This window comes from Hoplias malabaricus, chromosome 7 (genome assembly GCF_029633855.1).
Source record: "Hoplias malabaricus isolate fHopMal1 chromosome 7, fHopMal1.hap1, whole genome shotgun sequence".
NCBI classification, from domain to species: domain Eukaryota; kingdom Metazoa; phylum Chordata; class Actinopteri; order Characiformes; family Erythrinidae; genus Hoplias; species Hoplias malabaricus.
The window spans coordinates 443,896-465,047 of NC_089806.1; the positions used below are offsets into that span (position 1 = coordinate 443,896).

At 40.4% G+C, this 21,152-nt stretch overlaps 1 long non-coding RNA gene across 2 annotated transcripts; it reads left to right on the forward strand.

The window, feature by feature from the left end:
- The first annotated feature begins 4,399 nt into the window (after positions 1-4,399).
- Positions 4,400-21,152, forward strand: LOC136702171 (uncharacterized). 2 transcript variants are annotated; one of them, XR_010803899.1, is made up of 5 exons: positions 4,400-5,101; positions 5,388-5,451; positions 5,812-5,904; positions 6,508-6,549; positions 18,682-21,152. It is a non-coding gene; the product is annotated as an uncharacterized lncRNA (long non-coding RNA). The 2 variants fall into 2 exon arrangements; XR_010803898.1 differs by lacking the exon at positions 4,400-5,101 and having other exon boundaries at positions 5,282-5,451.

The following is a 21,152-nucleotide window of genomic DNA, read 5'->3' on the forward strand; positions in this document are numbered from 1 at the left end:
CAAGTAAAGTGAGTATTTTATATTATTTCTAATTTTGTTCATAACTTTTATAATGTATATGCAAAATTATTACAGAGGATGTATATAAATACAGACACATTAATAATCTTTTATTTTTCCTTTTTTTTTTTTTTTGAAAATATAGCAGAACAATTAGAGATGTTTAGTTTCCAAACAACCAAAACTGATGAGAATATATGCATCACCCTCTTTGCAGGCCCAGGTGTGCCCAGAAAAATGATTTTAAAGAATGGGTAAAATTGAAACACACACACACACACACATGTTCACTGTCAAAGACCTGCATGTACTGAAAAGTGAAACAATTCAAACTAAAAAATGTTCAGGCATTTCAGCTTGTTTTACCCTGTTGCAAATGAAAAGTTCTGGAAAAATAGCTGACAACTAAAAAACATAATGATAAAGAGAATACATTTAAGTGTCTGAAAAAACAAACACAGATATGAGAGATTAATTCAACATTTGTAACTTTTGTCTGTTTAGCCATGTACTTTGGACTTCACACATTAAACCACAGAAGAAAAAATACAGTAATAGCACATTTGAAAATTAAAAAAGGTGTTTGCAATTGGCAACATCTCCATCTATTTTCATTTGACTTTTTGTCACTGGTCACTTCTCCATGGAACGTCAACAAAAACAGAAAGTTTCTCAACACTCTCATTCTATGGTGCAATGCTATCAAACAGCACTGGCGCAGCTATTTTCAGCTCTGCCACAACAGCTGTGTGGACAGTGGTGGCTCTGCCCAGTCCAACACTGTCAAAAGTTGCCTTCATAGAACTGCCTTTCTTGAAATGCTTCCAGGGCTGTCTTGTATCTTGCAATAATGCTTCTTCTAATTTTGACTTGAGAAATAAAATATTTGTGCATAATTAATTTGGTTTTGGAAGAAGCACACACTCAAAGCATCTCATGGACCTAGCTTTTAACTCACACACTCACTCACCTTTAACAATCTGTCTCATTAAGATTCTTTGAAAGGGATATCTATTTGCATACAACCAGGCTTTGGTTTGCTCAGTGAAAGGGATAACACAGAAACAAATTTATATCTTTGGCGGTTTAGGGAAGGACTGTTCACTTCCTATTCATCCTATTATATCAAATACATGACAAGAATGTTTTCAGTGCATGGGAATTAATGGAGGAAATTAAAGTTATTTACACACTGAACTTACTTCCTTTTGGTAAATTGGAAAGATGCAGCCCACAAAATCAATATGAATGTACCAGCAAGTAAATTTTGGGCAATGTGGCATTAGCACCACTAGGACCATTGCTACTCTGGTGACATAATGGCAAATTGACTCTGAATTTATGAATTTTTATTCACTGCTATCATTAATATAAATAAGACACTGTTACAAATTTCTGAAATTGCATTCAAAATACATTAATATTTTGAAATACAAATATGCGCCCATTCCTTTTGGACTCTTTGATGATGGAACAGAAGTTCACCTAACCAAAACATTTCTCTTCATACACCAGCAAGATCTCACAAATGCACACATCTGCAGTCACTGATTGTGTTTATAAGAAATAATCACAAAACAGAATACATGATGGATACATATGACTAGAAGGAATATAGGAATTCTTCTGTAGAGTAGAGATAATTTAGCTAGGTTGTAGAGGTGACCACCGAGAAAGAAACTAGGCAGGGTCTCATATGAAAGTTATATTTGTGCATCACAGAGGCTGTGTGAGCTTGATATTTTTTTATTAATTGAAGACATGCTATTTTTGAAAAATTAACCTCTTACACAATGGAAATCAGGTTTGAGCTCAGGAGTATCTCTTTTATGCTTCAAATCACTCTTCTGAGCTGGTATTTTGCATTTTGTTTTTGTCGCCTCCACAGATAGAAGACAGAAGAAGAGGTGTCTTCATGGGTGGGATTTCACTTTTGTTTCAGTAAAGGTAAAAGTAGCCAAAAACAAACAAACAAAAAAAAACAAGTCATGTTGACTTTTTTTTATTAGACCCTATCAATCAATTACATTTGACTAATACTCTGATTATTCTGCTGATTGATCAGGTAATCTTTTATTAAAGTACATCAAATAGAAAATAACTGAACAAAGCATGCAAAGATTTTCAAAGATTATGAAACACTAGGAAAATGAAACAAAGCTACCATATAAAAAACTTTTGACTAACAGTAAACAAGACCAAACAATAGAAACTGACTTAAGTGAGCAAAAAAATACCATGAGCCTTTCAGAAAGATAAAAACCTTGAAGAAAATACCTTGAAGAAACCAATAAACATTTTTAATGTCTTCAATCAACATACAGTATGTGGCAAAATACAAACAAAATGTTTGTCCATCAGGCTGTTTCTTACTGTAGGAAAGAGCAGTAGGAGAATTTAAAAAATGCATTATTGTGTGGAGATGCATTATATCACTATTCTTCACACTCCCTAATTTTGATACCATTCAACTCCATATGGGTTACTCATATCCTACATGGGAGAGCATGTTCAGTCCCCATGCAAAGAAGCAGCCCTGTAACCATTTGTGCTATTTGTAATGACATCTCTCTGGCGATGCATTTATGAGGTAGTTTGAAAAAAATTTAATGAATATGGTGTTTGCAAACCTTTCAATATTAAGGCAGTGAAGTCCTTTGAAGCAACAAGATTTCTAATTGGGCCAATGCCCCTGTGGCCGCACCCCTAGGTCCGCCTCTAACTAATTATAAAATTGATAAATCTTTGCGTTCAAGAGAGATTTTTCATTGCATAATTGCTGCAACCCTACATAAATGTTTTTTTTTTTTTTTTTTTTGTAAAGAAGTCTTGGATGCAGGGACAAATCAAATCTGGCTCTAGAGATACTGTTCTTGCATACCAAGGTTGTTACTCGGACCAGGGATTTCTTCCCTCTTTGAGCAGACGAGCTCCTGAATATACTCTTATTTCTTTGACAGTTATGACTGGAGATGCTCTTTGTCTTGTTTTAGTATTTTATAGTTTCTTCTCTGAGGTTCCCTTTATGCTTCTCAGCCTCCATTTGCAACTTCAGCAGCTCAGTTTTATGGCTGGCATTTGGTGCTGCACTCACTGATTGAGGGGGAAAGGAGCAGGAGAAAGAATAACTTTAGTAAACCAAGTTGCATGCAGAAATGGTTATGTATAATGGTTTACTTAACTTACTCATTACTACTAAGTTAAAGTCATTTATTGTTTTTACACATGAATGTTCAGATTGTGGCTGAACTTACTCCTTTTTTAAGTTTTGTTGATTAAGTTCTTCTCACCTACACCTTCCATGATAAAACTCTCAATATTATTAATTGCTGTTATATTATTATCTGTTTGGCACAGATGGAAAAGATAAAGGGTTGAAGATCAGGGCTGTCACTAGAGATTAATTATTAGGGGCTAAGGTTTAACCAGGGGGTCTGAGGTAATTGCCTCATACCAGCAAATATCTTTGATGAGGTACAGATTCAGCAAAGCCACAAGGAGCTACTGCCTTTACAAAAAAAAAAAAAAAGAAATTGAATATCCATCTAGAAAGTAGATAAACAAAACTGAGTTGAGAACTATTAACTGATTATCTACAGGTATCTATAAAATATGCAGTCATAATGATCATAAACATCAGTTCAATCTGCCCCTAAATACTGCAGTGTTTAATGCAGGAACATTTTAACTGGCTTCTTCACCATCTTACTTTACTTTCATCAATAATCAGGTTTCCTCTGCTGCATAATGCTATTTCAACAAGTGCATCAGTTGCTTTTCAGTTTGTTGAATTCAAGATTAGGCATCAATTAATGTTTAATTTTTTTATGTCTTGAAATCACAGTAGTGTGTAGTGTCAGGAAGCTCACTACACCTTCTCCCAGTATACACCGTGTGAGAAGGGTTGCCATCTTTCTAAAATCAAAATTAAGAAAGCAGAGACAGGGGAACCAGTATACAATTGTAAATCCTTTTCGACTATAGTAAATCAGATAACACATTTTGACAGACATTTATTAAGCCAACTTTCATCAGGATAGTCAGTGACTGTCAGTAACAATGACAATGTCACACCCTGGTCCTGTCATGTGTCTGTTTTCCCCCACCATGTGCTATTATTAATCACATGATTATTATTGTCCCTGTCTCTGCCCTAGTCCTGCCTTAGCTCCACCCCCTTGTCAGTGTCTCCATCTTTGTCTCCTTTGTAATCTTCTGTACCTCTATTGTTTCCTCTTTCACTAGTCTGTTTGTCTTGTCTGTTCCTCTTTTTCTAGTCTGTTTGTCTCATCTGTTCCTCTTTCATGTTACATGCTATTCCATTGTCTCACTCGTCTGTTTCCCTTTTTCCTTTGTATGTCTGGTCTGTCTGTTTCCTGTCCTGTGCTGCTTAGTCTGTCTGTACCAATTATTCTGTTTGGCTCTCCCCATCTAGATCTCTGTTTAGCTCTCCCTGTAAAGTCTCTCTGTCCAAGTCTTTTTTGTTTGTGTTATTTGCGTTTGTGTCTGCCTCCGTCAGTCCGCACAGTCCTGACAGGCAAAGCAGAATCTGGTGTCTTTTGCAAATAATGTATTAAAAATGTTAAATAACTAATTTTAAATTGTTCATTAATTACAATAAGATCTGAAGTGAAAGAATCATATTGGTTTAAGATTCTAAAAGTCATTCTCATTACACATGTCCAGTCGAAATGTCATAGAATGAATTGCTTATTTAGGACTCATATTTGTATTACATTCTAATAATAGTTTGTTGTTCTTGTTAATCTGTATGTGGCATGGCTGATAAGGGACGCTAGAGAAACAGTGTTATTGTCGCCATCTGGTGGGTCTGGGACATACAGTGAGCAGTATCAATTTATTGAATTGGAATGCTTTTATTTATTTTATATGTCTTGGCATTATGGGCAAGTTGAAAGACAATTTTTTGTTTTTTATAAATATGCACAGCCTAGATTAATAGTTATTATTAAAGTTGCAGGTTCAACAGGATGATAAAAGCCCCAGGGTCACCAGTAACTTCCTCTTCCGCATTTGACCAACAAAGTGGAGCTGGTGTGTTTGGCATGCAGTGTCATTGTGGATATGGGAGCTGAGTCAGGTATTGTCTAACCGAATCAGAAGTGAATTGCTTCAGGTGTCATAAGCAGGTTTCCAGCCTTGCTTGGTTGCTTGGCTGTCCAGTGAGCGACGAGGCATATGGTGGTTTGAGGCCATGGAATAACTGACTTTGCCATTAAGGCTTTGTAAGTATAGCCATGGTTTATGTGGGCAGATTTAGGCGAATATCAGTGGGCTCTCTATAGAGGTGGTCTAGGGATTGTTATATGGGGAGCATTGTGAGTTATATGTGGTTAATTGTGAGTTGTCTTTTAATTTTAATATAGTAATTGACAGCAGTTTCCAGATGTCACAGTCCCCTGCTGGATGATTGCACCTTGCAGCAGCTAGGTGGGTGTTTCTTGTTTTTTTTGTTTAGTACATTTGGTATAATGTTCTTTTCTTATTGTTAGAGCAACCACTGTTTGTACTAATGTACATTGACTCTGTCAATGGTGACTGTCTAAACGGGTGTAGTGCCTCTGCTGAATACAAAATCTAAGACTTGTGAGAATGTGTCTTTATTTTATGCTGTGTTGATTGAATAAAAGGTATTTTGTTAAACAGCCTTATTACTCATTTATTTGAGAGACCTTGCAGGGATCCCCTACCCTTTGTAAATGGGCTGGACTTGTGTTGCATTGTGTTCACATGAACATACATAACATTTGCCAAGTTTAACACTAATTAAAAAAAAATCTAAATGTATAGGATTTTGCTGACACCGAGACTGCCCCCAGACTGCGGTTGCCTCAGCAGTCTAGCAGGAGTCTAACTGAGCAAGTCCAATGACTAAGGTCTGAGGTAAGACTCTTACAACAATGTTTGACAGACTCACTGGATTTACAGAAAAGCATGCTTGAACAGTGGGGCCATCCACGTAATAGAGACTGATCATCATACTGGGCATGTCACATCCTCAACACCTAATAGGGTGCTTGTGCTAGCACATTCTTCCACAGCCAGATGTGCCACACAAGACCCCCAGTCTAGTGGTGCTTCTTACACTTCTCCACAATATCTTATGGACATGAATAACACTTCTAGGATCCTGTCATTTATTCTACACTAGTCAAAGCTAGAGCCCACTGTTTTTCCAGCTGATGGTAAAGTCCAGCTGCATGACTGGCTTCAGTCAATGAATGACTATTGGATGTCTTTTAACCTGACTGATGCACAGGTTTTCCTTGAACTTCCACTTTCCTGGCTAAAGAGCCACTGAAATGGTTCACTGTCCTAGTTGGTTGGTGCATAGTTGGTTTCAAAACTTCAGCGCTTACTTTCAGTAACAAGGTGGAGACAGCTGCACCAAGTAGGTGAAGCTAAGAGAACTATTGGAGCAGTTCAATGATCTTTTTGATGATCATCTTGGTCACACATCTTTAACCGAGCATGTCTTTGCCACAGGTGATGCTAGGCCCATCAGCCTCCCGCCTTACCGCATGACATGTACGCCAGTTGAGTATATTCTAATCTGTATATCTTCTCTATGGGGCTTTAACAGTTCTCACCCTGTCTATGTATAAAAATAATATTGTTGGTTGCTGCTATCATATGTGTATGATTTAATATTGATTAGGTTGCTGATTTTGTTTTTCTACTTTTACATTTAATTCGTGGGAAAGACACAGTCTCAATACAGTTGAACCTAGGTGACGCCTCAAGGCAGTTCGCAGAGGGTCGGTTTAGCCTGTCTGTCTGCAGCCTGGTCCCGGCTCTGGATTGTCAGCAGCTGTCTACACTACTCTGCTGACTAATTAAAAGACTATGTGCTATGCTGCAATAAAGTAAGGTAGTACCCTCCTGCGTGGGGTGGATACATCCCTACCTATAAGACCAGGCTTGCCCTCAAAATGTAACCAATTGTCTATAAAGCCCACTTGATTTTCAGAACACCGCTTGGACATCCAGCAGTTTAACGCCAAAAGTCTGCTGTAGGCTTCAGCGCTATGCCGAACTGAGATGGGACCAGAGCAGATTACGGCATCAGACATTGTCTGGGCCAGTTTAATCACCTCTCTAATATTACCCTTAATTACCTCAGACTGCTGCAGATGAATATCATTGGCCCCTACATGAATGACTATCTCGAATATCTCCTATTTGCTAACAGTCTAAATTTGCCACTAATGTCTGCTAATGTGTGTGCTGGTTACTGATAAAAAGCTGTTACTGCCGACGCCCCTAAAGGAGTAGCTAATTTCACGTGTCGAACAATAACCAGAGTCTCCTATAACCAGAGCACTCTTAACAGGCTCCTCAGCGGGTGCTTCGCTGAGCGGGGCAAACCTGTTTGACACGTGAATTGGAGGAGCATGGTGTCCCTGTGGGCTAGCTTTGGCTACCCATTCACCCCGATGTGAGGGCTCTAACATCGGAGTCGAGGGGGTGCTAACTCTCCCTAAGGCACCCGGAGTTGCTAGCACGGAATCTCGCTGTTTATGCCTTGATAATAATAATAAGCTCCGGATGCACACTTCTAGCTGGTGCACTTTATCCACCAGAGAGCTAACTAGCTGACACTTAGCACAAACACAACCACTATCATTATTGCTAGAGGTGGAAAAGGGGGTTAAACTAAACATGCCACAGGCAAAAGCAGGCAAAACAGCCAGTAGTAGCCATGGTATTGCAGGTACTTACCGCTTTTGGTTGATTTTTAGGAACTTACACCAGAATAAATGTAATAAATATTCCTGCGGAGACAATCTATAAAATAGATCTATGGATGTTAGTAAGTTGTGAACATAGAAAAAAGTACAGAAATAACAGTAGAAACAAGTAACAGGGAAACCAGAGCAATCAAAACAGCTTCTTCTAAACGGGTACAGGAACAGCCAAAATGGGTTGCCAGATCCTTCCTTCCAGAGGAAATGGTGTTCTCTGTGGATTGGTTCTTCTAGTACGCATACTAATGTGGATCCCTAGTGATGTCAGTGGTGGCTTTGATGTTGACTTTCAAAGCATTTTGTGACTATCGGTGCGAGGGCTACTGGCTGGTAGTCATTTAGACCCATCACTGTGGAGCTCTCAGGCACTTTAATGATGGTGGCAGTCTTCAGGCAGTTGGGGACAGTTGGTGGAGTTTAAAAATGTTTGCCAGCATCTTGCAGAGCTGTTCAGCAGAGTCCCTTAGCATCTGCCTGGGGATGTTGCCTGGGCCAGCAGCCTTGTGGGGATTTATCCTTTTGAGAGATCTCCTTACTTCTGCTGGGGTCACACTGAAGGGCTGCTCTGGTGAATCTGGTGCTGGGGGGATGTTAGGGTCCTGAAAGTGGGCATAAAACTTGTTGAGAGCCTCAGGCGGACAGGGGTCCCCAGGGCATTGTGTATCTCTGATGTTATTATCTGTGATATAATTAATGCCCCTCCCATGCTCCTTGGATCCTGGGGGAAGAAATGTCCTTAGATCGTATGTGCATATGCAGCTTTGGCCCTCTTAAAGCCTGCCATTAGACCTCTTCTAGCCCTCCTGGCCTTGTGGTGATAACATCCTCCACACTGATATATCCAAGGACAGCTGATGTGTATTTTTCCAGATCCAGCTCCCCCTCATATACAGCAACTTCCCTGAAGACCTGCCAGTCTGTGTGTTCAAAGCAGTCCTGCCATACAAAGTCACCATCACTTTTTGTCAGTTTTCCCAAACTTGCAGAAAGTATATTTAATGACATAGCTAATTTTCTCAAATTACATATATACATTTAATAAAATAACATTTCATGGCCAAATAAATTAATTTAATAAATTAACATAGTTCAAATAAACTTCCTAAAAATGACTCTGAAATGAGAAATACATTTTTATTGAATAAAACATTTATTAATCATTTCCACTATTTCCATTCAGTTATATCAGTAATGCTGAAATGTCAAAGGTTTACTCTAAAACACACAAACAGCTAAACTTAAACAGTAGCCTACCTTTATAGTACAACCTAATTTCCTGTAAATTCACACTGTAGGTTCAAGAATGGCTTCACATCAGTATACCATGTACCTATTTAGCTTCCATTAATTGGCTGAAGCAAATAAAATGTAAAAACGCCGAATCACGGTACAATCTCCAACTACAAAGTCATTATATTCATCTGACTTCAGCTCTGCAATGTATGTGAATGTGATCTGAAGAGCAAGTGCCAGAGAGAGGGATAAAACCTTAATGCCATTGTCACTAGTAATAGATCTGTTGATTTAACCTTAAATAGTGGCACCGCTGTATCAAAACAAAACTGTGGCTTGAAAATCTTGATTCCCAAAACATTCCCAAAAATCACTTATACAAACAGAACAATCATTTCACGGCATACAGTATTGCTATACTCTCTTTAGAGTTTGTGCTCAGTAACATTTCTCAATATTTCAAAAAATGTGTTGTTACTAAACTGAGCAGCCACTACCAGACTCACCATGCTAACAATAATAAATAAATAAAAAAATTAATAAAGAGTAGATAAAATGTTTAGTATTCAGTAAATTCTGAATCAGGATAATTACTGTTAAATTGAAAGCAGTGCTTAAGATGGGAGATGAGTTTACTGATGGATGAGATGATAACTGTAGGATGTGGGAGAGCATCATTGCAGGATGGGTGAGAAAGCAAGGTTATTGGAAAGCAAGGCAAATGTATGCAAGGAGGTCAGTTACTGAAGGATGGAAAAAAGATGCTTACTGAAGGAGTGAATGGGTGTTGAGGAATGATGGGAGGTGCATGGTCAGATCACATTTAACCATATTCAGTCATCAAGTATTTAGGCATATCAAGAAAACAGCTGAGGACAAGAAGATAGCTTTGGTAGTCTCATGGCTCTACTCGCAATGGTTAGAGATTAGTGCTATGGTGAACCACACATCCCACCAACAAAAATATATTGTCTTTAGGTCAGTAGCTTATTTTTTAGCATGTGGACTCTTGCATAGCAGGAATTTACGCCAACAGATGCTGAATTACCTCAAAGGCATATTAGAGATTTTTTGTGTAGTTCATTTTCAATGTGTACAGGAGCCCCATCAAGTTCAGAAAAGCATTTGGAATATCATCAAGATTATGAAGAACAACTTGCTCTTCATTTACCAAGGCCACATCACCATAGATCACCAGTTAAGATCACTTAACTTAAGAACATAAACTTTAACTTGCCTCCCTGTCCAGTTTAGCAGTCATTTCTGTCACTCCTTGAAAACATTTTGACCGGTACAACTGAAGAAGCTTCAGGAGATGGATGTCAAGTACCCCATAAATACATTTGCTACGGTCCAACCTCACTAGCCTGGTGCATTCTATGCTGATCACATAACACACAAGAAAGTTAATTTATTACTTCGATTACTATAGCTGGCCAATATACACTCATACAGCATACAGCATAAAAATAAAAAATAAAAAATAATTCCTGGAAATGAAATGGAGTGTGTGAAATCAACATAATTTTAAAATCTATAATTATAATAGAATAATGTTAATTATTTAAATTATTTAATTCTTTCTACAGAGAAAGCAAGAGGTACCACCACAGTGAAAAAATTTCTGACTGTGTAACATCTACCATTACTGTGACAAAATCGCTCACAATATCCTTTTCTAAATATTTGGAAATTGTCAAAAAAAACCTAACTACATGTTTAAAATTACTTTCAGCATAAGGAGTACTATTCATTCAGATTAATAGTGCAATGTAAGGAAAAAAAATACAATTCATTGTATACTTAGTTTTGTATAGTATTACACTACTGTTAAGACGGGGAGGGGGAGCACATTTTGTCACATCTTGTGTATTGTAGAAAGTTCCTGTAGTATTTTTAAGTAACATTTAGCCATATCACCCACATCTAGTACTACTTTACAACACAAGCATTTATATGTACATTTATAAGTAAAAAAAAGAAAAAACAAACAAAACAAAACCTGTCTCTGAATGAAAAGAGCTGGCCATCTCACCATCAGAAGCCTCATCTTCAAAAATTTCCTGTCTTCTGAAAGAATGTGTGCTGCTCATTTTGTCATCTACAAAAGCCAAATCAGGGTCCCTTTTCTTTATTTCTTCAACAATTTCAATCAGATTTTTCCAGTCATTTCCTTGTGGGAGGTCTGTAAGAAAGTTTGTTTCTGAAAGTCTTGGCTTCTTTACTTTCTTTCTCTTTCCTCTAGCCTTTCCAGGACTTCTCCGAATTCACTTTTAGTTCTTGACAACCTGCGTCCCTTAATATTTGCCTGTAGTTCCCTATCTTAAATTTTAAACTTAGTAAACTGTCTTGTGGAATACCTAATAGAATTAACACCAAGTGATGGGTGCTTAATGTTATTCAAGTAGGCTGTCACTCCTTGGCCCTGTCCTGTTTGTTGTTCCCACCATGTGCTTACTTAGCACATGGCTGTGTTTGTTTCCACCCTAGTTCTGCCCTAGCTCATCCTCCTCTTTATCTATTCCTGGTGTCCCTTGTCTTTGTTGTCTATTTAGACTCCATTGTGTTACTTCCTGTTGGTTGGACTTTCGGTTTGATTCCATTTGGTTTGCTCTCTCCTTGTTCCACTTTTGTTTGTCTCACCTGTTCCGTGATTTCCTTCTCATCCCATTGTCTGTCATTACCAGTTTAGTCTGTTTAACTCTGTGTTCATGTTTAGTCTATTTAGCTCTCTGTGTTCTAGTTTACTCTGTTTACCTCTGTCTCCAAGTTTCCTCTATTTAGCTTTGTGTTCACGTTTAATCTGTTTTGCTATCTGTGTCCAGGTTTTGTCTGTTTAACGCTGTGTTCAAGTCTAGTCTGTTTAGCTCCTTTGTCTAGATCTCAGTTTAGCTCCATGTGTATTATCTCCTTCTCCATATCTATCTTGTTTTTCAAATAAAGTTTGTGTTATAGGGTTTGCATCCGCCTGCGTCAGTCCGCCCCAGTCCTTACAGAATGTCCAACCTTAAAGAGGACACAGCTAACACAGACAGTCCTTCAGAGGGGCAGAAATATGTTTCTGTAGGATGCATTGGACTGGCTCCAATTTAAACCAAAGAACCCGGAAGAAGCCTAAACTGCAAAAGAGCCAAGAGATCTGCTCAGCTTAGTGCCCGGAGACCTGCCCAATTCAGAGTCCTTCAAGCCCATTTCCTGTTCCCAGTCACCTTTCTAGAGACCCGTCAAAAGTAACCTGTCTATCTCTACACTTCCAGAGCTGCTTAGACACACTAGTCACTTCACTAAGAACAACACTTCCATTTATGGTTAATCAGGGAGGTCAGGAACTGGCCCCTTTTCCTTTTAAATGACAGGTTCTGGTGAATCTCTTTGAGCGCAATTGTCCAGAGTTGAACTCTACACAGCTCAGTGCCATGGGGCCAAGCTCCAAAGCAGGTCCCATTACTTCTCCAGTGGAGTCAGAGCCCCAGGCTGCTCCAGCGGATCTGTGGCCCCCTGCTGGGGACAACTTCCGCCGCTTCAGTTCCCGTGCCAGCGGCTTCCTCAGCCGCTCCTGTTCCTGTGATGGCGGCTTCCTCAGCCGCTTCTGCTCCCGTGATGGTGGCGAACCCCACCGCTCCTGTCCCTGTGATGGCGGCGAACCCAGCCGCTCCGGTTTCTATGAAGGCGGCAAACCCAGCCGCTCCGGTTCCTACGAAGGCGGCATCCGCCACTCCGGTTCCTGTGAAGGCGGTATCCACTGCTCCAGTTCCTGTGATGGTGGCATCTGCCTCTTCTGTTCCAGTGACTGTGGTTTGGCTGCTACTGCACCAGTGACTGTGGCCCCGACCACTTCAGTTTATGTCCCTAGATCGGCAGTTTAGCTTCCTGTGTATTGTCTCCTTGTCCATATATATCTGTTTTATCTCTTGTTGTTCAAATAAAGTTTGTGTTATAGTGTTTGCGTCTGCCACCAGTCCTTACATAGGCCTAACATACAATAATTAATTACATTTTGAAGTACTATAAACTGCAAGCTTTTAAAGAAATCTAAAATATGAACAGTTTTGCCCCTCGCCACAACTGCAAATAGTCTTACTGAAAATAGCACCAGCAGGGACAGGACCCAAAGACATGAATCAGTTCACTCCCTGCTGTTTTTTGGCTTGAGAGACAGACAGAGTTGAACAAAAATGTCAACAAATTAAGAAAGCAAAACAACAGCCTCTTTTTTTTACATTTATATGTGCCCTATAGATCATGTAACATTCATGCAGAAGCTTGACTGCTTGTTTAAGACATATATATAACAATGGACAGGCTGTTGAATATGGCTCGTGTGCTGTGTTGATGAACATCATATGATCATATGAGTTAAACGTGCCTAAAGAGAGCCTAAACACTTTATGTGGGGAAAAAGCTTAATGTGGCTTAAAGGTGACGCTCACAACTGTAATGAAAGAAAACACTTTTTATAAAATTCAGATGATGTTTCCTCATCTGCAGCTTTCTAGTCTGTTTGTGCACTGGAAACCAGTGTAAAGTGTTTATGAAGTCCCGGTGTCAGTAAACAATTAAAAAACAAGCTGTCTCAGCCCAGTAATTGACAATACTTTGGTGGTCTAGTTTGTTGTTTTAGTACATTAAGCTCATGTTAAGTGTTTGACTACTGAGTGCCATTTCCCTCAGTGCCATTTCCATAGTGGTGCTGAAGATATTGTTATTTAACAGCAATATAGATTAGATTAGATTCAACTTTATTGTCATTGTGCAGAGTACAAGTACAGGGCCAAAGAAATGTAGTTAGCATCTAACCAGAAGTGAAATTTATAACATTATTTACATAATTTACGTAAAGTGCAGTTGTGATATAACATTGTGATTATGGAAGTTGTAACCATATATACATGTTGAAGTATAGAACATGTAAACAAAGTAACATTGTGTAGATGATGCATTATGTACTGAAGGATGAATGAAATACAACTTTACAGAAGGTGCGGTGAAATGATTGTGTAATGTTTATATAGTGTTCATCAGGAAACAGCCTCAGGAAAAAACTTTTACGAAGCCTGTTAGAGCAGGAACGGAGGCTCCTGTAACATCTGCCAGATGGTAAAAGGCTGAAAAGTCCATGATTTGGGTGGGTGATGTCCTCGATGATATTTCTTGCCCAGGCAGCATTTGTGGTAGATGTCCTCGATGGTAGGTGATTCGGTGCCTATGATGCGCTGTGCTGTTTTTACCACCCACTGGAGAGCTTTGCGGTCTGCAACACAGCAACTACCGTACCATACAGAGATGCTGTTGGTAAGTATGCTCTCAATGGTACAGCAGTAAAAGTTCACCAGTATCCTGGGAGACAAGTGAGATTTCTTCAGACTCCGAAGAAAATAGAGGCACTGCTGCGCCTTTTTGATGAGGACAGAGGAATTCAAGGACCGGGTGAGATCATTGGAAATGTGGACACCAAGGAACTTGAAACTGGACACCTAATCCACTGCAGTTCCGTTGATGTAGATGGGGGCATGAGCTTGGTTCCTAGTCTGTGTGAAGTCCATGATGATCTCCTTTGTTTTGAGCATGTTTAGTACCAGGTTATTGTTGTGGCACCATAAAGACAGATGCTGTACTTCATCCCGGTAGGCCATTTCATTATTGTCTGTAATCAAGCCTATCACCGTGGTGTCATCTGCGAATTTGACTATGGTGTTTGAACCATAGGCAGGTACACAGTCATGGGTAAAGAGAGAGTACAGAATCGGGCTAAAAAAAACAGCCTTGTGAAATGCCAGTGTTCAAGGTGATGGTTCATGAATGAAGGTTGCCTAATTTAACAGATTGGGGTCTGGTTAGAAAGGAAGTCTAAAATCCAGTGGCAGAGTAATGTGCTGATGCCCAGATGGTTAAGTTTGGATATCAGCATAGACAGAATCACTGTGTTGAATGCAGAAGTAAAATCGATGAACAGCATTCTCACATATGAGTTTTGACAGTCCAGATGGGTTAGTGCAGTGTGTAGTGCTGTTGAGATAGCGTCCTCAGTGGATCTGTTGCTATGATAAGCAAACTGGTGTAGGTCCATCATAGCAGGCAGGCAGGACTTCAAGTGAGAAAAAACTAGTCTTACAAAGCACTTGGAAATTATAGGGGTGAGTGCAACAGGTCGAAAGTCATATAAGTCTGAAGCAGTAGAGTGCTTAGGCACAGGCACAATGGTGGCAGACTTAAAGGTGGATGGTACAGCTGCCTGGGCAAGTGAAACATTAAAGATGTGAGTGAAGACACCTGCGAGTTCCACAGCACAAGCTCTTAGCACACGGCCAGGTACACCATCAGGGCCAGCTGCCTTTCATGCATTCACTTTGCTCAGCATGCGACTGACTTCCGAATTGGAAGTGGGCTGTCATCTGGTGGAGGATCGTTTTTTGAAAATATCTTGTTGCCCTGGTCGAATCAAGTGTAGAAGTTGTTCAGCTCATCAGGGAGTGAAGCACTCTTGGTAGATGGAACAGTGCTAGCTGGTTTATAGTCAGTCAGGGTGTGTTTTCCCTGCCACATACGCCGCGGGTAAGAGGAGGTAAAGTGCTCCTCAATCCGGTGTTTGTAGCAGTGCTTGACTATAGCTATTCCTCTCCTCAGGTTAGCTCTGGCCAAGCTGTATGCTTCCCGGTCTCCTGATCTGAAGGCAGCATCTCTGGCTTTGAGCAGAGTGCAAACCTCTCTGTTCATCCAGGGCTTCTGATTAGGGAATGTTATTATTCCCTCTGTCCACGCAGTTGTTGATGTGTTTCAGGACAGAGTTAGTGTAGGTGTCCAAGTGGATGTGTGAGCCTGTGGTGGCACGGGCAGCATACTCACTCCAGTCGGTGTGCTGGAACTGTTGCTGAAGGAAGGAGTCAGCCCCATACATCCAGAGCCACGTTTCGGTAAAGAACATTAGATTACAGTCCCTGAGCCAGCTCTGTGTGAAGGTCCAGATCTTTAACTCATCCAGCTTCCCCTGCAGCGAGCGAACATTCGCGAGAAAAATGCTAGGTAATGCCGACCGGTGTGGGTTTAGCCTTAGCTTAGCACAAAAGCCACCGCGCTTATCCCATCTTTGTTTATGCTGGCATTGCCGGTGTCGGGTCTTTTCAGTTGGCAAGATTGACTCGCTTGGTCCCGGTGTTCGGATCATCTCTGGTGGAAGCTGTTTGAAGTCAAACTGATGCGTGAATCCAGTGTTTGTGCAGTGAATGTTAATTTCCAAAAGTGTCTGTCTGTCGTAGCTGTAGTTCGCAAGAGTTATTTGCGCAAGAAAACTGGAGATAGCTAAGTAAATAAGGATAATATTACTAAAACTGGTAAGACGCTGAGCCTCGCAGTGTGATCACGACGCCATCTTGGTCTAATTTTAATGTGGAAGGCATAACCTCTGTGGCATAACCTTATCATCACTTATCTTCCAAAATTAAATAATTTGAGAATTTACCTGAGGAATTAAGCAGTTGATTACCATGTGTGTGTGTGTGCACTTGTGTTTCTGTCTGCACTCGTGTTTTGTCTTGCACCATAGTCCTGGAGGAGCATTGTTGTTATTGGGTGAGGCTGGGACAGTAGTGTATTTATGACAGAGAGTCTCTAGTATTCTGCTTGGGGAGGTTCTGATTGAACAGCCTAAGAGCAGTAGGGAAAGAGAGCTGAGGCACCTACCCAGCAGACAATATCATAAAGGATGGTTGATGCCACCACAGAGTTATACAATGAGTGGAGACATACACCCTGTGTTCTTAAGGACTGAGGCCTCCTCAGAAGCCTTATATAGTGTGTGTGTTGCCTGACAAGTCCATTTTTTTGTTTAAATGAACACCCAGGTACTTGTAGGATTTGACCATCTCAATATCTCTTTCATGTTCATGGGTGAAGAGAACTCAGTCCTATGAAAATCCACCACAAGGTTTTATCTGTGTTGATCTGGAGTTGGTTCTGCTGGGACCAGTCCACAGAGTTCCTTGTAATTTGTCTGTACTCCCTTCATCACCATATAAGATGTGGCCAATGAGTCATCAGATAATTTTTGGATATGACAAGGTGAGGTGTTGTGGATGAAGTCTGCAATAAAGATGGTGAAGAAAATGGGGCCAGGACTGTTCCCTGTAATGCAGAGCAACATTTCTGGCCTTAAGTTGCATATTCTATGGTCTGTTTGTGTGAGAGTCCATATTCCATGTCATGAGATGGTGATCCACCCCTGCTCGCTCAGTCTTGCTCCTTAGTAGAGTGGGCCTGATTGTGATGAAAGCATTCAATACATCAAAGAACATGAATCTAATGGTGCTTCCTGCCTTTTCAAGATGAGCGAGGGATCTCATTAGTTTGACCCATTGGAGGGTCATTAGTTTGACCCATTGTAGGTTTCCTACAGGCTGCCTGTTGGGTTCTTTGAAACCTGATATGGTTTTGAGACCCCTCCAGACTCCAATCATAATTGTTCTGTTGCAGCTTGCCTTGCCTTCTATTCCTGTAGTGGTATTTTTTGCGCTCCCTGATTTTCTTTCTCAGTTTATTCGCTACCCTCCTCATTTCCTCTTTATTTCCATATCTAAATGACCTCTTCTTGTCTTCCAGGTGCCCCTTTAATTCTGAGGTAACCCAGGGCTTGTTGTTAGAAAGACATTGTACAGTCTTAGTGGGTATGGTGTTTTCCATACAGAAATTTCTGTAGTATGCAATACTCTCCAAGTGGCTTGCAGAGAACCTCCCAATCTGATTTCAAAGCAGTTCTTCAGAGCCTCATATGACTCACTGGACCAACTTCTCACTTGTCTTTGTGATGAGGCAAAGGTTGCCCATCACACTAATGCCTGTGTATGTGTATGTGCATGCTATATTTACCTGTATACTTGCCTGTAGTCTCTCTGCTAGCCAGTTGAGCAAAGGGAGGCTGATTAGACAGAGCCCACCTATAAGGTGTACTGTAGGGCCCACAGCCATTATAGGGAGGAGGAGTCTTGGTCACAACCTGTAAAGAGATACACTGTTGATGTACATGCACAACTTACCAACTGGTTATATTTCTTTAAGGCCTTATGTTATCGTACGTTTTGTTGTTATTGGTTTTAATTGTATTTGTTAATAACTGTGTAGCCTATTGTTATATGTTGGACACACCTCATGGATTCCATGGTTCAGTCCAGGGGCAGGGCCAACTATATAATAAGGAGAGAAAGCTGGCATTAAAACATACTTGCTGGAGAACACTCACCTGAATCCACGAGGGGGCCAAAGGAATAGAGCTAGCTTAGAGAAGGAGTCCCATGGTCTTGCGACCCTGAACCATACTTACTTGTACTGCATCAGAGTCAGGTTTACTGCTTTTAACTTTTGTTTAATCTCATTTCAGTTTTTGGTTTGTTTCTGTTCCATTAAACTTGCTCACTGTGCACCATATGCCGAGGAATCATCTTTTCCATCTACACCCATCCTCATTCACATTCGACTACAACCTATCCAGTGACTTCATGTCTCCTCATTGGCGAAACATTTTCACAGACTTGTTTTTGGCTGAACACCTGTGAACAATGGGTTTGTAGACAGGCAGGAGATATACCAAGTTGTGATTAGGCATGCCCAAGGAAGGGAGGGGTGCTGTGTTATATGCATTTTGGTGTTTGCATAGAATAAGTCCAGTTTTTTAATGCTTCTTGTGTTATAGGTTACATACTGTTTGAATTTGAGGAGTGTGGAAGATATCAAAGCATGATTGAAATCTCCAGAGGTTCAGAAACCATGGTTCAACAAAGAACTGAGGACCCCGCTCAAAGCTAGGAACACTGCTTTCAGACTCGGGGACCAGCTGGTCTACAAAAGAGGACTGACCTGAAAAAAATGAGGACTGACCTGAGACAGGGCATCATAAAAGCCAAGCGCAAATACCAACTGCGCATCCAGGAGTACTTCAACCAAAATAACTCCAAACGTATGTGGCAAGGAATAAAATCACTCACTGGATACTGTGCCACATCCACAACTGCCACAGACAGAACCCACCCAGACACACTGAATCATTTCTTTGCTCACTTTGACCATAAGAATAACAGCAACCCAGATGCCACGAGACAGCCTACCCATGCAGTCGAGGACACCCCTATTCAGCTTCACCCAAACCAGGTCCGATCTGCTCTGTACAGGATAAACACTAGAAAAGCTCCTGGACCAGATGGTGTTGCCGGACGTATTCTCAAGGTCTGCGCAGCTGACCAGCTGTCAGGAGTGTTCACCACAATTTTCAACCTCTCCCTGCAACAATCTGCAGTTCCCACCTGCCTCGAACCAGCCACCATCGTCACAGTGGCAAAGAAAAACACAGTGTGCAGCCTAAACGCACTACCACCCGGTCGCCCTAACTCCCATCATCTCTAAATGCTTTGAGAAACTCATTATTCCTCATATCAGATTTGCCATCCCAGCTGACCTTGACCAACATCAGTTTGCCTACAGGACCAACAGGTCCACAGAGGGTGCTGTTATCACAGCTCTCCACGGCAGTTCACTATGCTTATGGATATTGGACTTCCTGAGCAACAGACCCCAATTCATCAGGATGGGAGGCCGCACTTCCTCAACTACTTCTATTCTATTCTAGATAAGGTTGAGAAATTGTGGATGCTGTGTCTGCTTTCTATATGTGATTAAGTGCATGAAGTCACATGCTCACATTAGCAGAGGGGGTTATATTGGTAACAAGAAAAAAAAAATAGTATGGCAGAATTCTAACAGCTAACATTTCCCTGCTACATATTTGTTGTTTAACAGTGATGTGTTCTGGGTTGCGCCGTTTATCATTAATATACACAGCAAGTCCTCCTCCTGGCTTTTACACCTTATGTGGAAGCCATCTAGCATGATGTTAGCATTCAGGATTAGCTCAGTTGGCCACATCTCAGTAAACAACTGTAGGGTGCAATGCCAGTATTCCCACTGGTGTCAAGTTAGCATCACTAACTCATCCATTTTATTGGCTTAATTACTTCCCACATGATGACTGATGATAAAAGGGTTCATAGCATCTCTTCAAAGTGCGAAACTTTGCACTGGCATGTCTCCCCCTACTCATATGGAATTCCTAGAAACTCCTCCAATGTGGCAGTGGCACTCTGGTGTAAACAATGGAGATCCTGCTTCACTCAGAATAAACAAGAGTGTTTTGAACATGGCTGAGTCCAGCCTAAATACATGTTAATAAGAAAAGAAAGAAGGCTTAGAGGCTTAACTATTCAATAAAAGAAAAAGATAGGTTCAATAGAATAAAAGGATGAGCTGCTGTAACTGGCTGCCACTGAAACAGCTCCATCTTTAAGGTGAAATATGAGAAAATGTATTTAAAACCTCTATCGTTCTGCTCCATGTGCAGATTATAATATAATCCATCATTTTTTATCCATGTCCTGTGCAGAAGAGATGGTCAGTCTAGTCACAGTGCATTGCAGAGGTAAAGAATAATGACACTTAATTTCCTAAGAGTTTAGCAGTGGGGTTGGGGCACAGAAAGAGTAAACTTAATGTCCACTTGTTATTTTTTTAAACGATACTCCAGTAACACATCTTAACGTGTACTTACCTAGTACTTAGTGTGCATTCACACATTTTATTGTGTATTTCCCCACAATTTAAAGTGTATTTTTCTGGCACTTACAGTGTACATACCCATAACTTCATCATATGCGTCAATACATCTAAGACGCTTACCAGCCCAAGTTTTAACGTGTACTTCCCTGGCACTTACAGTGCATCTCCTCATTTTTTTTATGGTGTACATTCCTGCATTTTAAAGGAAATTTACCTCATACTTATATTGTACCTTCACATAACTATAGAGTCTATACATGAATTGGCAAATTTACTTACAGGTTCTTTCTGGTAGTTAAATATTGGGGACTATAAGTATAATTTCTCCGAATGTATGGTGTACATTCTATGTGTATGACAATCATTGTTTATGTTTTTATTAAGCGGGCAAGACTCACTCACATTCCAGGGACTTATTATTTTGTTCTTTTATATGTTTTAAATATGTTTACTCTTACTTGCATTGAGTCTGAGGAGTTAAGGTGTCATTTAAAGTGAAATGTAAATTATGAAGTCAGATTACAGGTACTGATTGTTCATAGAACATTGTTTTGTTGT